At 43.1% G+C, this 17273-nt stretch overlaps 1 non-coding gene across 1 annotated transcript; it reads left to right on the top strand.

Moving 5' to 3' along the window:
• The first annotated feature begins 272 nt into the window (after positions 1–272).
• LOC118569265 lies at positions 273–377 on the top strand. The gene has a single exon (XR_004943053.1). It is a non-coding gene; the product is annotated as a small nucleolar RNA U13 (small nucleolar RNA).
• Positions 378–17273: the final 16896 nt, after the last annotated feature.

Here is a 17273-nt window from a genome sequence, read left to right as displayed (position 1 = left end):
GCCGAAAAGCAACAAACAGCCCGGCGGAGAACGAGTAAAAAAGGTGGAGCTATGGAGAATATATTTGCATAAATAAGCCTCCGCTCACTAATTTCACTTCTGATTTCGTTTTCTGGGGCAGAAACAAGAGAATGCTCACAAAATCTCGCCAGCAGTTTTTAATCGTATGAGATTCTGTGTGTAAAACCTAAATAGATCGGCACTACGCTAGTCACCCTCTGTGCAAAACTGGTAGGACTGACTTGATTCTTCCCCACGGAAGCGGCACACTGATCCTTTTTTGGTTCATAAGCGTGATGATTGGGAGTTCACGCCGGTGCGTGATGTGTGCCGCCCACTAAACCTTGTTACGACGTTGGCACATTACCCGTCTGACGTGAACTTAAGAGGATCCAGTAGTTTTGTTGTAATTTCAGTTTTAACTCTTCATTCAAGATCTGCTTGCTGGGTTGTTTCTGCTTGGGGGTTGCCTCCGGCCCCTGCAGATAAGAAAGGTGTCAGAGTTGTGCCTCATACAGATTCTTTGCTGCATATCTTTGTGCTAAGAAAAATTACCTTGTTATTATTCTATGCATATTTAAGTGTTTTGTCTACACGCGTATCTGTACATCTCGTCCGTGCTTGGTTGTTCTCTGTGGAAGCCAGAAAAGAGTGTCTTTGAACTTGAATTTTTGAATGTTGTCAGCCATCCATCCCTTCAGCTACTTAGCATGCACTTCATACTACATTATTTGCAACTACCCTATCTGTGATGCCTGTCTGCTTCCCCACCACCCACCTGTGTGACCTTCCGCAAAAGTGCGATAGTTCAGATCCCTGTGTCCTAACTTGTACCGAAGGAGAAATGTAGATAATAATTCTAAGTTCGAAGGGCTGTTGGGAGACTTTTTGAAAGTTTAATGTACATAAATACTGAGAACAATATCCGATCAACATAAAGTTTGTACAGATGTTAGCTCCTATTGTTATGTCACAGCACGAGCAACAACGTACATTTCTTCTTGCCAAGGAAATTTGGTCATTAGAATCCTAGCTCGAGGTCTCTTTCATTTGGCTTTTCCTACTCTGACCACTTGGTGGCGCTCCTGATCAATCACTGTTAACCACATCCAAGGGAACTTTCCCATACAAAGGACCAAGTGCAGCATTGATGCTAGTCAGTAAAAGGTTATTGTGTCCACTCTGTGTGGTTCGTTTCTTTTCGGTAACATGTGCCCCTGTGCTCGGTGGATGCAGGCATGCTCTTGGACTTAAGGAATGCTCTTTATTGTAGAGATCTCGTGCTGAGCTTCCTGAAGCCAGAGTGGGCTTTGTTTTTACTCCTAGTGCCTGGCACAATTTAGTCAGGCAACAAATGTATCCTGAACCCCCATGACCACACACAGAGGACAGACTGAATTGATCATGGTCCAGCCACACAATGCAGCTGCATGGAGCTGCAGCCACACAATGCAGTTTGGTACAGCTGCACTGAGAAAAAGAGAGCAATCTTTGTGTAATGCTGTGAAACTCCAGGATATATAGACAGGTGAAAAGAGTAGGCGGAGGCAGTGTAGATTTTATCTTCTTGTAAAACAGATGGGAAAATAGAGAGCAAAATGTATGCATTGCTTTGTATGCCAATAGATATGCAATCTAAATAGCAAACTAATAAAAAAAATTACATGTAGGGTGTACTGATTTGTTTTGTGTCAACTTGACACAAGCTAGAATCATTGGAGAGGAAGGAGCCTCAGCTGAGGAAATGCCTTCTTGAGACCCATCTGTAAGGCATTTTCTCAATTAGTGATCAATGGGGGAGAGCCCAGTCCGTGACGGGTGGAGCCATCCCTGGGCTGGTGACTCTGGTTCTGTAAGACACAGGCTGAGCAAGCCAGGGGGAGCAAGCCAGTAAGCAGTACCTACCCCACCCCCCACCCCACACATGGCCTCTGCATCAGCTCCTGCCTCCAGGATCTTGTCCTGTTTGAGTTCCTGTCCTGACTTCCTTCAATGATGAACACTCCTGTGGAAGTGTAAAGCTGAATAAACTCTTTCCTCCCCAACTTTCTTTTTGGCCATGGTGTTTCTTTGCAGCAAAAGAAACCCTAACTAAGACATAGGGGAATAGTAAAAGGAATGGACTAGGAATGAAAGCTAGACCTCTCTATACATACTTCAACAGTTTTGACTTTGAAATCATGTGAATGCCTTACATAGATATTTTTTGAGAGAAAATAAATCAGGCATGATGGCATATGACTATAATACTAGCATGTGGGAGGCTAAGACAGGAAGATCAGGCCAGCCTGGGGTAAATAGTAATGTAGCTCATCTGGGAGCATGCTTGCCTAGCGTGCACAAGACAATGGACTAGAACCCCCAGCACCACATGAAACTAGTTATGCTGGTATATGCCTGAAATCCCAGCACTCAGAAGGCAGCAGGATCAGAAGTTCAAGGCCAACCTGAGCTACATGCAGCCCTTGCTTGAGAGAGAGAGAGAGAGAGAGAGAGAGAGAGAGAGAGAAAAGAAGAAGAAGAAGAAGAAGAAGAAGAAGAAGAAGAAGAAGAAGAAGAACAAGAACAAGAACAAGAACAAGAACAAGAAGAAGAACAAGAAGGAGGAGGAGGAAGAGGAGGAGGAGGAGAGAATTATGAAATCACATTCACTAGAATGTCTAGAAACAAAAAGCACTGAAAATTTTTGCCAAGGATCTGGGGAAACTGGGAAATAACATGAGATGCCCACATGGTGGTGAATGAAGGGGTGCAAATGTTGTGGAGCAGTCTGACAGTCTCTCTGAGAATTAAACAGCGTTAACCCAGAGTTGAACAGGATTCAACAGTTCTCTTCCTAGATACATAGCCAAGACAACTAAATTCTCGTACTGATACAAAAACTTGGACTTGAATGTTCACAGCTACAATCTTCTTAGGCAGTGAAATCAGTTCAACAGGAAAAAAAAAATGGATAAATGCTCTAGCTCATAAGTCAAGTGTCACCCTAAGGCCCATATCAAAGGCTCGTCCCCCCGAGGTCCTGTTGGAGATAGTTGAAACTTCAGGAGAGGGAGGTTCTGCCAATCAGGCATGCGTTGCTGTGACAAATACTTGTGACTGTTCTTATAAAGAGGGAAGGATCATTTTGGCTCATGGTCCCAGATGTTCTCTGCCTTTGCGTCTGTGGTGACACCATAGATCATGGTGGGAAAAAAAATGGAAAAAGCTGCTCCTCTTGTGGAATCTAAGAAGAAAGAGAGTCAGAGACAGACAAGCAGGCATGCAGGCACACACACACACACACACACACACACACACACACACACACACAGAGAGAGAGAGAGAGAGAGAGAGAGAGAGAATGACTAGAATCATATCTTCAATGTCTCCTTTGAAGGCAAGCTTCTGTTGACCCAAATACTTCCTACCAGCCTTACTTCTAACAGTTCTACCACCTTGCCGTAGTACCGCAAGTTAGGGAACAAACTTTTAGCACATGGGCCTTTAGGGTTTTAGGTCATATCGAAACAAGCCTATGAGGCAAGTGATTGTGCTCTTCTGTGGACTCCCTGGATGATGCACCACAGGCCCAATGCAACCTGGCCAATAAATCATATACTAGATCATATACTCTATAGATCATATACTCTAGATCACATATTAGAATCTGCAAAACTATGAAACAAACTTTCTTTCTTCATAATTGGACTACCCCAGCTACTTTGTTATGATGACAAAAACTAACAGAGTAAATGAAGTGTGACCGAGACACACAGTGGCATTGTGCTTAGCCATAATTAATGGAAGTTTTTGGTTTGTTCTGTTCTGTTAGGTGAGTGTGCCTAGTGCTGGGAATTGAACTTGTGGTCTTACTCCTGCCAAACACATGCTGCATCACTGAGCTGTACCCTCAGCTGTAAGTGAGATTGTGATGCATCCTACAAAATGGATGAACCTTCAAGACATTATGCAAAGTAAAAGAAGCCAGTGATAAAGGCATATGTTATATAATTTCACTGACATGAAATTCCCAGAATACACATATCAATAAAGTCATGCCATAGACCAGTGGTTCCTAGGAGATGGGAGGGGGAAATGGAGGATGGCTGTGAACATTTACAGAGATTCCTTTTAGGATGCTAAAAATGTCCTGGATGTGGCTAGCGGTAATTGCCCAATCTTGCAAAAAATTTAGCAGCTGTACACGTTAAAATGGAATTTTATGATTTACACATTAAATTTCAGTTAAAAGGTGCTAAGGGCCAGAGCAATGTCTCCATGAAATCCATGTAAAGGTGGGAAATGAATCAAAACAACTATCAAATGCAAGTAACTATATGTGAAGATATGGGTTCTGGACTGCAAGGATAAATAAGTCGCTTCTAGTTCATATAGCAAAAACCCAAGGAAAAAGAGCAGGCTCTTCAGCAGATTCTCCAGCTATGGTTGTTTTTTCGTTTTGTTTTTGTTGTTGATTTTGTTTTGAGGGGCAGGGCATGTGGTGCTAAACCAAGTAACCTTGCTAAACCTTGCTTGGACAATGCACAAAGTAATGTGGGGCTTCACGTATATGACAGTGCTTTATTTTTTTAAATCAGTGCTAGGTTTGTGTAGATTTATGCAAAGGTTGAAGGTGAAGCCTAAATTTATAGCACAGGTAGATGACCCTGAGAGGCAGAGTGGATAGTGTAATGTGAATCCTAAGTGGTCTTGATAATAAAAACCCAGAACCAGATATCAGGGTAAATGCTGAAAGATCAGAGAGACAAAGGAGCAAGCCACAGCCACCTCTTACCTCACCAACCCCTCAGCCTGAAAGCAGGGGAGATCCTGTCTCCATCTGCCTTATATTCCAGTCTCCACTTCCCTAGTACTGGGATTAAAGGTGTGTGCCTCCACTGCCTGACTCTGTTTCTCTTTTAGACTGGATCCATCTTGTGTAGTCCAAGGTGGCCTTGAACTCCTGATCTTCTGCTTCCTCCTCCCAAGTGCTGGGATTAAAGGTGTGTGCCACCACTGCCTGGCCTCTATGGTTAGCTAGTGGCTAGCTCCACACTCTAATCTCCAGGCAAGCTGTATTTGTCAAAGCACAAACTAAATATCACCACAGGACAGTGTTGACGTAAGGGAAGGAAGGCTGAGACAAGAAGATTGAGACAAGCAAGCCAGGAAGACAACACACAAAATAACCCTCACGTTTTACTTGTCATGTATATGATACATTTATGTACTTATCTACAGTCACTTGTAGGAAGCTATTAACTAAACATTGAGGAAGATTTCTCAGCTTTCCAGGGACTATATCATGAACAGTTTGGGGCTGTGGTAGAACAAGCTTGTCATCTCAGTACTTGAGAGGTTGACAACCGATGATCAGAAGTTTAAGGCCAACCTCGACTACATTCTGTCTCTAAAAATAAAAATAAAAATCCCAAACAAACACTAAAGCCATTTTGGGTGAAAACGTCTTCATAAGGAAAAATAAAACGAGAGAAGGTCAAAAAGAGCAATTTAGTTTCTTCATTTCACTGAGAATAACAACTACAGTGATTGAAACATGACATTATTCCCAATTGGGCTGTCAAGGTCTCTGTGGCCCAGACATGGTTTATAACGGATTTCAAAATACCATAAGACAATTATTGCTGACTAAGTCCTCCAGCCACACTTGCTCTGAGTTATTTGTCATTATTCTCAGTTTTAGAAGTTGTGCAACAGTATACTCTATTGGCTTTGCGTCGGAAATCACCTGAGACGGGTCATGATGGTGGCAATTTCTTCCCCCAGGAAAGCAGAGGTAATTCACACAAGCTGAAAACCCAGACCCTTCGCTTGTGCCCAACACCCCAACCTGGGAGCGTTCACGCCAAGGGCTTAGCATGCATCCTGTGAAGAGCGGGACATGTAAGCATCTATAGACTTCCCTTCCCGTTGCCTACAATGGGTTTTTCAGGCAGGGAAATGGAACAGATTTTTTTTTCCCAGAACTGGCTCTAAACTGCCAGTTGGACCAATTCACTACAAAATGTTGAACCCTCAAATGATGCAGGGCCTTGCTTTCTATACATTTTCAGCTCCTTTGTCTCCACTTCTATCTTAACGTCTGTTCTTGTTGGGCACTCATATAGGAAGATGACTGTGCTGTGTGAGCATGTACTCCTCCCCTTTCTGGAAGAAACTCTTGCCGCAGCCTGTTCCCACTCTGCAGACTACCATGTCTCTGTCTTCTAAGTGCCCCTAAATCTTATCTCCAGGGAGGAGTGCGACAGATGTGCCCTTTATTTAGTAGGGGTGGGACCCATAGTGAAAACTGCAAGTTGGGATACTACTTTTATCCATGTGGCCCACTGTCACTCTCCATAGTGCGCTGAAAGAATAGGGTTGTTCACTTAATGTTGCAGGACAAAGACTGGATTTAAAAAGAAAATTAAGGGCTGAAGTGGCGAGGTCTAGAGCACTAAGGAAGAGGAGTGAGAGGGTTTGTGATAAACAAATAATGAAGAGGGGCAGAGCCCTGAGCCAGTAATGACAGGCCAACTGGCCCCCCTTGAAGCCCTTGAGGAAGGTGTATAAGGTACATAGCCTAGCTTAGTTTTTGGTTTTTCAAGGCAGAGATTGTCTGTGTAATAGCCTTGGCTGTACTGTACTTGCTTTGTAGACCAGGCTGGCCTCAAACTCACAGAGATCCACCTGCCTCTGCCTCCTGAGTGCTGGGATTAAAGGCAGGCATCACCACTGCCCGGCTCATAGCCTAGCTTCTAATGCAGCTGATTGTAACAGACCAAGTAATGACAGCTTCTAAAAACGCCTCCACTTGTTTTAAGAAACTGCAGAACATCCTGTAGACAAAAAGGTTAACTAAGAATAATTGTAGTCACTTTTTGGTCACCATAAGGAACAAAGAGATCTTAAAATAATTAATAGCACTTGATTCACTTGCAACACTGGGCAGTAATACCAGCCAAGCGATGAGCAGAGAGCCAAGGTCAATAGCTAACGAAGTCAGAGACAAAATTGGACAGGAGGAGGCTTCCACCCCCCTAACTTGGTGTACAGTGCATAAACAGAGTGTGATTATCACCCTAGTTGGGCCAGTACACATGCCTAGAGTGTATAGGTCCATCACTGACTTCACCCATGATAGCTAGAGCTGATCAATCCTTATAGCAAGTTTCTGAGTTTCTGCTATGACTCTATAAAAATTCTAGACAGGAAATGACTTTTTCCTTTTTGGAAATCATACCCTCCATTGGGAGTTTCTCTCATTTCCCCCTGATTTCTTACTTTTCCTCAACGTTTCTTTCTTTCTTTCCTCCCCTCCCCTGGAATTCTCCCTAGTAAATTTCCACTTTGCCTACACCCATCCACAGCAGTCCATCGCTTTAATCTGCATTGATGTAAGACAACAAACTCAAGAGTCACTACCCCTGGTTGTTATTTGGTGACTGTGTCTGGTACCCTAGATCCTTGGGTAAGACATAACTAGACTGACAGTCCTTCACTAACACACTAAAATTAGTGTTTGTAAAGTTGGTAGGAGCATGTCGGAATCTTAGTGAAACAAAAACCTTTGAAAAATCGAGACTGTACCTATAAACAAGAGTGTTGTGAACAAGAACTCTCCATCAAAATAACTACGGGAGCTTCCATATTGAAACTTGGGCTAACTCTGCTTTCTTCCTTGTGATGGAAACATCTCATCCCCTATGTACTGTTCATTCTCTAGTCTCCAGGATTGTTTAGCTTCCTTTTTGCCCCATGCTTCCATTTTGTGTTTGCCGCAATCAACTATTTTAGGGTAGGACAGGACTTACCCCAAAGCTTGTCTTTCCACAGGGGCAGCTCCTTCTGTCTGTTTCTAGTAGCTCCCTCTGGTTTTCTTCGCTTCGCCTCCTGTTTTCCAGCCATTTTCCTTATTGCGCCCAATTGTTCAGTTTCATCATGAACATGTTCTCCCTGGGGCTACATTCCTTCTAGCAACGATATTATTTCTCTGCGACACAAACTGTTTAAAATCAAAACAACAAACAATGTACATGACTGGTTTCCCTACCTGTCATTCTCCTAGCACTGGAATTCTCTTTAGTTAGAGAAAGTTAGCATTTGGCTATGTCTCTCAAATATTTACTCACTGTAAAAATGAGTTATTTTGTTTGCTTTTTCATTCGGCCTTATCACCATGCCAGGTAAGTGATTTAGCTACCCCCACAGCCATATAATAGTTTGTTTGCCTCTTTAATACCATTTTGGGAGGTATAAATAGTGGTGGAGCTAATGATTAGTATAACAAGGCAAATAAACAGGGCCATTTGTCCTATAACGTGTCCAGAAACTGCATTTAGCATATTGCTTGTTCTTACTATTTTTTGTAAGTTTCTGGGGATCAAACTCAAGCCTCATATATGCTAGGTAGATGTTCTCTGAGCTATGTCTTCCATCCGATTTTTTTAAAACTTGGTATCATTTAATTTATTCCTCTAAATCCTCCTTTCCTGCCTTGGGGGTATAGCTTTTTTGAGAGCTCGGTTTGTTATAAATATCCACATCTTCTTTGCCCTGTTGGCTCTAACAGAACCATCCCATGATTGTTGCTTAATTTCATTACTTCATTAAGATTATGAAATGGGAATTTTCTAATTTTATTTCCTTTGGCATTCTTTTAGTGGGAACTACTCTTTAAGTGGGACTTTCCATCTGTAACTAGTTATTTGATTGCCCTGAATACATCTTGCACAGGGACAACAGGAAAAATGCCTGATTCTTCCCCTTGATGTACCAGTGTTTACAGTAATGACTGTAGTGCCCCAGTGGCCTTCAATCGGCCCAGCATTTGCCCATCTGCTGTCCCTGTCAGTCTCGTCTGGTCTCAAGGAACTCTGTAGATGTAAGGACTTTTTCCCAAAGTTATACTCCGATTGCCCAGACCATTGCCAACAGAAGTCTTTTCATTTTGGCTACTGTGTCTCTGTCACATAATCTTGGAATGTTTCCCGGATTTTCAGAGATTCAGATTGCATCAGCCATTTCTCCAAAGAGCCCCGGTACTTTTGGAGAGAAATATTACTTAAACCGTCACAGTTAAGCATTGATATGTCATTTCTTTGAGAGTTCCAATCTATTCCCTTCTTTGGCATCACTAATCTTCCTTGTGAACACACCTAGGAAATACAGACTTTAGCATCAGAAATTAACCTGAGCTTAATTCCTTCCCTTCCCACATGCAACCTATCAGAAAATTTTATTGATTTTTTTTAACCTCTAAAATATACCTTCAGTACTTCTCCTCCTCCTTCTCTTCCTCCAGTGCTATAGATTGAACCCAGGTCTTCATCATGCTAAACATTTATTTGACCATTAAGCTACAGTCCCAGTTCCCTCTCCCATTTGCTATCACCCCTGTCTCATGCCAAGCCCACTTACAAGCCTTCAAATTGACTTTTTTCCATTCATGCCCACAATTTTATTTATATTAAAAAGTCAGACGCCATCACTTCTCTGTTTAAGTCTCATCGCCATAACTGAGACTCCTTAATACTGCTGCTGAGCCCTACATGATCTTCCTGTGTCTCTTAATCTCATCTTGTCCCTTTCTTTCCTGTCTTTCTATGCTCCAGATATGTGGCATTTGTCTCCTCCCCTCTAAGTTCTGTTGGGGCTCCAAGTTCTTCTATCTGCCCTTCTGCCTGGACTCTATTTCCTGCCATACTTCTGTTCTTAGCAGAGACACCTGCTCGGAAAGGCCTTATCCCATGCCCAGCTCAGTTTGGTGTAGATAGACACTGCATAGCTGACTGTGGTTGTGGATGTGGATATGCATGTTTGTTTAATAACCATGTCTCTCTGCACCCACTACCCTGGGGTGTGTGTGTGTGTGTAGGAATCATCTAGTGCTTGGTCACTATAATAGTACTGGTGTCTACAAGGCACACACTTAATATGTGCTAGCTGGTGAATACATTTGAAAATTTTGACGAAGTAAGATTACCCACATCAGACTTCTCTACAAATGGCATATTCAGTGGATGTCAGCTATTTCCACTGAAGTAGAGCAAATCCTGACTAGTGTCCTGTGACACAGCTATGGTCAGCCAGGAAAACAAGAGCTGCATTCATCCACATGGCTGCTTTGCTGTTTATTCAATTGTTTTGTCTTTTGACACTGGGTCTCGCTATGTAGTCCTGGCTGGTCTGGAACTCACTTTGCAGACCAGGTTAGCCTCAAACATGCAGCAATCCTCTTGTCTCTGCCTCCTGACCACTGAGATTACACACCAAGCTACACTTTATGGTTTCTCCCCCCCCTCCCCAAGTGTGTGGGTGAATGTATGTTTAGGTGCATGTGTGCATTTGAGTGTAAGCATGTGGAGTCTAGGGGTTGACATCACTGTCTTCATCAATCCCTCTTCAGTTTATATATTGGGGCAGGGTCTCTTGTATTTGGAGCTTATGAATTTTCCTAGTTTGCTAACTTGCCCTGAGCATCTTGTGTCTCTGCCTCCTAGGTACTGGGATCTCAGAGTGTGGTGGACAGCACACCCTCCTGGCATTTACATGGGTGCCAAGAATCCAAATTCTGGTCTTCACACTTGATAAGCATTTTACCCACTGAGCCACCAGCTCAGTCCATGTTGTTATATCGTACAGTCTTTTTTATCCAGTCTTTCTTGTTTATTTGCATAGCTCCCTATGACCCTAGATGTGAAAATAGCTCCTATTACAACTTTGAGATTTATATGTATGCTCTTGCATATGCTTTCCTTAACCGCATTCTGAGGCATTTCCTATTACCTCCATTTATACGAGGGACAATGTGTCCAGCACAGCTTAGGACTTGACCTGGCTGGGGTGATGAAGAAATAAAGAAGGGACAGACACACAGACACATCTAGAAAAAGAGCTGGGATCAGGTGGATCTTTCGTATGTCAACTCTACAGATCCACTCAGGACTTCATTCTCTCCTCACACATTCACACAGACATCCCTTGACTCCCCATAAGGGAAAACTGAGCTTAGAAAGATTGAGAAACCAGTTGGGCAAGAAGACGCACATTTAAGGTCAGCCTTGGATACACAGTGAGTTTGAGGCCAGAGTTCGGGGACATGAGACACTGTTTCACACACACACTCTCCATGATATATTTTAAAAGAAAGGAGAAAAATCGAGGCACTAGACTGGGAATTCCCAGCTAAGGTGAGAGAAGGCTGGCTTTGAACTCAGTCTTTGGATTCCAGTCTTAGCTTTGTTTACTCCACTCCATCTCATAATGAGGAGAGAAGAGTATCCATGTTTTCCTAAAACACAGCCATATGTCACCACCAATTCCTGGCAGTGGACTTTTTGTTTATAAAATACTGGGAACTCGGGGGTTGGAGAGATGACTCAGCAGTTAATAGCACTTGCTGTTCTTCCAGAAGAACCCACGTTCAGTTCCCAGCACTAATAATGGACGGCTCATGACTGCCTGTAACTTCAGCTCCAGGAGCTCCGACACCCTCTTCTGGTCTCCACAGGTACCCACACATGTACCATAAGTACACACATACCCATACATAAAATATTTTTTATTTAAACTTTATTATTAAAAATAAATGCTGCAAAAAAAATCACACATGGAAATAAACCAGACCCAAAGACTATACAACTCAATGAACTTCAATACAGTTGGAATAAAATATATAAATAAAATATTGGGAACCAACTGTCTGTGTTTGCTAATGAGGCAGGAGGACTACCAGTTCAAGGTTAGCGTGGAGTGCATACGTGTAGTGAGATCCTGTCGCTAAAACAGCAAACAAAGCTAATGCCAGCCTTAAGATCCCAAGATAATCAAGAAGAGACCATGTACTCCAGGCCAGTTTGACAGTCCTTTCCCCTCAGGGATAGGGATGGAGGGCAGAGCTAGATGTGGCCTGGAGTGAAGTCCTCATTTGTCTACAACTGGCAGAGGGGCCTTTAATGGGAAGGGTCCAAAATGTCACACCCACGGAGTATGGCAGGGGTCACGGAGTTTAGTTCAAAGCCTTGCTGGGAAGGGGTGGTAAAAGGGGCAGATTTGAGAATGTTTCAACACAGGGCTGGGAGTTTCTTGCCTTTTAAAAGCGATAGCCAAGCAAAACTAATTGAGAACTGTTCTTTCCTTGTCTGCGCTCACTTTATGATTTTCTCTAAGTAAGACTTCAAGGGAATTATTTCTAATTGCTTTATACACATGCCCCACTTGAAAATAAACTCACTATTTTGTATGCAGATTTTAAAGTTCTATGTCTTTCAATCCCACTTTAAAGAATGCTTTGGGGCTAGGGATGTAGTTCAGGGTACAGTGTTTGTCTAGTATGGCCTAGGTCCTGGCTTTGACTACCCAGCACTCTTTTGAAAAATGCTGCTTTAGCTACCAAAAGATTCGATGTGCCGGGCGGTGGTGGCACACGCCTTTAATCCCAGCACTTGGGAGGCAGAGCCAGGTGGATCTCTTTGAGTTCGAGGCCAGCCTGGGCTACCAAGTGAGTCCCAGGAAATGCGTAAAGCTACACGGAGAAAGCCTGTCTCGAGGAAAAAAAAAAAAAAAAAAAACTCCCTGGCACATGGGGGATCATTATTCAACTTCATGTACAACTTCCCAAACACGCAGAGCATGTAATTCATGGTCTGGTGGTGGAGTCTGTTTCTCATGTGTCTCAATCTGAATGGGTAACTCTTGACTCTTACAAACCTGTGATGAGTTTTCTGGATTTCTGTCTTTGCAGAGTCATCAGCATATAATAATAAGACTCTGCTCCTTGGTTGAATGACCAAGTTAGGGATTGCATTTTAAGCATGAGGAAACAAATTTCTTCCCCCTTGTCGGCTTTCCTTCCTAAGAGATTGCTCAAAGTGGTGCTTAAAAGATAATTCTAGCTTGCTAAATTTAGGGTGTGGATAAAGTCCAAAATGAGAATACTCCATTGGTAATTGTGCAAGACATGTTAATATGTAAGGCAAGGGAGGGTATCTCAAACTCCTAATGATTTTCCCCTCCCTCCCTCTCTGACACACAACATGTAATTTAACAAGATTCAAAGTGAACCGGGTCAGGACAAGCTCTTTACCATCATGACTGGATTTTAAATATAAAACAAGGAGAGCTTTAGATAGAAAATATGGTTTACTGGTACGGTACATGCTTAGTATGCGCTAACTCCTGGCTTCAACTCCTAGCACTATGAAGAAGTAAATAAATGATTTCACATTTGAGATACTCTACAAAAGCACCTTGAAGTCAGAGATATTCTCAAAATCAGCAAGTTATCTCATTATTTTTGTGGTAGTAGGATGTCAAATGCAGGGCATGGGCAGTGCTAGGGAAGTTTACTGCTAAAATTCATTCTCAGCCTTTGAGTTTTTGGTCACTTTGAAATCCTGGTCCTCCTGCATGGGTCTCTAAGAATGCTGGCTTTACAAAGGTACATTACCAGGCCTAGCTTGCTTACCTTTGTATTTAAGATATTGTTCAGGTCATCGCCAGTCTACTGTTCAAACAAAACAAACAAAGAAAGCAGCAGCAGCAGCTCCCTGTACAAACTGGTACAAGAAGTGTATGATTCTCTGTATCCTGCTTTGAAATGCATTAAAACCATATTGATGATGGAAATATGTGATAAAATAGATGTAGCGACATGTTCTTGGAATAATTCAAGTGGTTCACTGTACAACCTTCTTGCTATAAAAGGATGAAGGAGGCAGGGTACCACACATAGTTGAAACCATATTGACTTTCCAGGTAGGACTACCGAGCTGGTGGCAGACAGGGCAGTCACGGGGCCCTACATATCTTCAACTTTGGACATGACATTAAACCTTCCTCACCTTCCAACCTCGCCCCAAATGACAGGCTGGTGGTAGTAGTGAGGCCTTTGGGGGCACAAAAGACAATCCAGGGTTAACAAATACAGAAGTATGGAGTAGAGGGTATATTGATGCCTGGTCCCTGAATATTTCAGGAAGGGACATGTTGCAGTTTCAAAGTGAAATGTCCCTGGCAGGTTCACTTGTTGAACATTTTATACCCCAGTCGACACTGCTCTTTGAAGAGGTTATAGAAGTTTTAGATGGAGACCTAGCTGGAAAGGTCGTGAGGTTTTATAGCATGAACCTGCTTCCTGTCTTAATGTAACTAGTTGACACCAACTGATGCCACCACAAAGCCTTTCATTCAGCACCATGCCTTTCCGACAAGGATGGGCTGCATCTCTCAAACCATGTGGGCAGGATCACTTCCTCCTTTGCGATGCGTTGTCTTGGGCATCTGATCACAGCCATGAGAACCTGATAGAAACGCAGACAGGATGTGTTCTCACCGGCTCAGAAAGGAAGTGGGCGTGGCTTACAGCAAAAGCAGCTTGCGAAAGGCCACCCGTGGCTTGCTTGTTCTTTGGTCTTCATACCTCCAGATACGATTCTTCAGTTTCTTGCTCTCTGGGTTTTGTTTTGTTTTGTTGTTTTTTTTTTTTTAGGGGGCACTGGAGACAGACTCTAGGGCTCATGCTAAGTAAACGCTCTCTGACCAAGGACATCTGCAAACCCTCCCGCGGGAGTTTTAAAGCCACCCCTGGCTTTCTATAGACATAAAACCTGAGTCAACCTAACAGAGATTTAAATGTTGAGCAAAGAAAACGATCCCCTGCTTATCGGCCTCTTCATGCTTGCTTTTTTTGTTTTGTTTTAATGTTCCAGTCATCACAAATGTTATTTATGTTTTTGAGGATATCAGCACCTTCTTGAGACACAATGCTTATTCATTGAACATTTAGAACTCGGAGACAGTCTCTATGGAGATTCACACCATCATTTAGACATACACGCTTAGTAATTCCTGTGGTTTTTTTTGTTTGTTTGTTTTCCATTCATGGTAACAGCACCTCATCTGGAAAACCCTTCCATTATGTGGTATTCTTAGTACTATTAGACAATAGGCACAGATGAAGAAAAGTGTGCTGCTTTGTAAGAGGTCATGACTGAGAACACTCAGCAGCCAAACGTCCCCCCATGTCTCCTGGTGCTACTCCCGCTCCCCTCCCCCCAGCTATTCCTCCACAGAGCGCAAAGGATGAGCTGTCACAGAGGGAAAGAACCAAAGCACAAAGGTGACATTTGATGTCTTCCCATCAGAAAGGAAACAGGCAAGGCTTTTAATTTCTTCCATCGGATCAGTTGCAATCCAATCCTATGGAGTGGACCACTAAACAGCTTAATATGGTCCAAATTTGGACAAGCTTGTGTAATTGGTCACTTTGTCCTTGTTTCCAACTCGGTCGCACTTGTCCCTCTGACGGAGAGGGACATGATGAGGATGGTGAAGATGTTAGTATGACCCTCAAAGAGGAGACAATGGAATGGAGGGCAGATGATGGGCAAGGAGGAAAAAAATGTCAAAACTGAGGAATCAAAGACTGAAGCGAAAAATGGGGAAAGCCCTGGTTGGGGTTGGGTAGGAACTACCACGAGGAAAGGAAAGGCAGCCCTTTCCTTTGAACCAGGATCTAGCTACATAGCCCAGCTATATATTTGGCTACTTACATGGCTGTGCTGGAACTATGTAGGCAGGCTGGCCCTGAACTCAGAGATCTACCTACCTCTGCCTCCCAGGTGCTAGGATTAAAGGTGTGTGCCACCATGTCCTGCCCAAGGTGGCATACTTTTAAACTCACCCACTGTCCCAAGCTCCCACTGAATTTCAAATTCTGCCCTAAAAAGCTCTTTAATCCTCATTTCAGTGACCCCGTTTTGTAAGTGATGGTTCTATTTGAGATTTAAGTCAGCCACCATGGAATTATAACACACAAGCCCCCAAATTAAAACAAAAACCATAAATTGCAAGACCCTGCCATGCTCCTAATAATGGGGAGGGTGTTGATCATGAAACTATGAGGTTTTTTTTGTCGTCTCTGGCTGCATCAGGCTCGACAGCACCTTGTCCTTTGAAAGTCTTCGGCATCATCTGCTTTTGAAACAGTGTGGTGATGAAGCTGGCAGTGAACTTGGATTCATGCTGTCTGGGGTTTGCGTGTTTAATTATGGGAGCACTGCTTGTTTTTAACATCCTAATCCTAAATTCAGTGTATTCAGAATGTATGCAGAAAAAGTAAGCAAAATATCTTTCCCTGGGGGAAAAAAAAGCAAAATGGAAACCTTTGGTTACTGAAGCTGGTGTGTATGGTCACGACACAACTTCCTTTGATCCTTTTCCCTTTCAGATACACTCAGGGTATAAGTCTTTTGTTAATATAAATAGGACTGGGCATGTTGCAGCTGCCTATGACTTTGCAGGACTCAGAGGAGAAAATAATCAGCTTAGTTCTCAGATGGTGCTCAGTGGTTTGTGATTTTTAAGTTTTATCTACATAAACCTGAAGGGGCTTACTGCATATCAAATCCTTTGTTCCTGGCCTCTACCCAGTACTTATCCTTCCCCACCCCCACTTCCCACCCTACTGCCCTTCCCACATTAGCTTCATATAGAATGCATGCACTCTCTGGTCCCCAATAGTCTGGTGAACCACAGTAAATGGCCACATTACAACTCTCAAGGTTGGGCATCATGTCCTGGCACATTTGCTCTCAGCTGAATCAAGATCCCTGCCACATGCTCTACCCAAACATAACGCTCACACCATTTTCCCAAGGTCAGGATTTTCCTGTTAAGCGGTCGATCTGCGTAGCAGGTGTTCTAGAACTGCTGAACTAAGTAACAAGACTTCACCAATGACTGTGTGAATTGGGGATAGATTCTCTTAACTGTGCTCAGCTGCTGACAATCCAGTCAGCTAAACAGTATCGTTTTTCCCTTCTGTGTACTCGGTAATACATACTACCATACTTCAACGTAACTGAAGGGAAGTGCTGGGAATAAAGATATCCCTCCCCACATCGTTTTGACCTCAGAATACTGATTTAAAATCTATGAAACATGCATTTTAGTGCTAACATTTTCATCTGGATGCTAACACTGACTAATCTCCTGACAGCAAGGCAGGATATGCAAAGCCAACGTGATCACTTTCCCCACCATATTCCAGCGATGCCTCCACCAGTGGCAGGATGGGAGGGGAGGCTGTAATGGGCTGAGAAAATACATCTTATTTCTCAATACTTACACACAAACAGTGCTAGAAGAGGCTGGCACCACAAGCAATGGCTACTTAATGTGAAGAATAAGGGCACCTTCCTGCAGAGGACCCCATACTCAGCTACCCAGGGAGACCATGGTATTGTCCAGTCTCCACAAAACAATGGCTGGGTAAGAGGGCACAACAC

This window comes from Onychomys torridus, chromosome 17 (genome assembly GCF_903995425.1).
Source record: "Onychomys torridus chromosome 17, mOncTor1.1, whole genome shotgun sequence".
In the NCBI taxonomy this organism is placed as follows: Eukaryota; Metazoa; Chordata; class Mammalia; order Rodentia; family Cricetidae; genus Onychomys; species Onychomys torridus.
The sequence above is the reverse complement of the archived record's forward strand: the minus strand, read 5'-3'. Positions and strand labels throughout refer to the sequence as shown.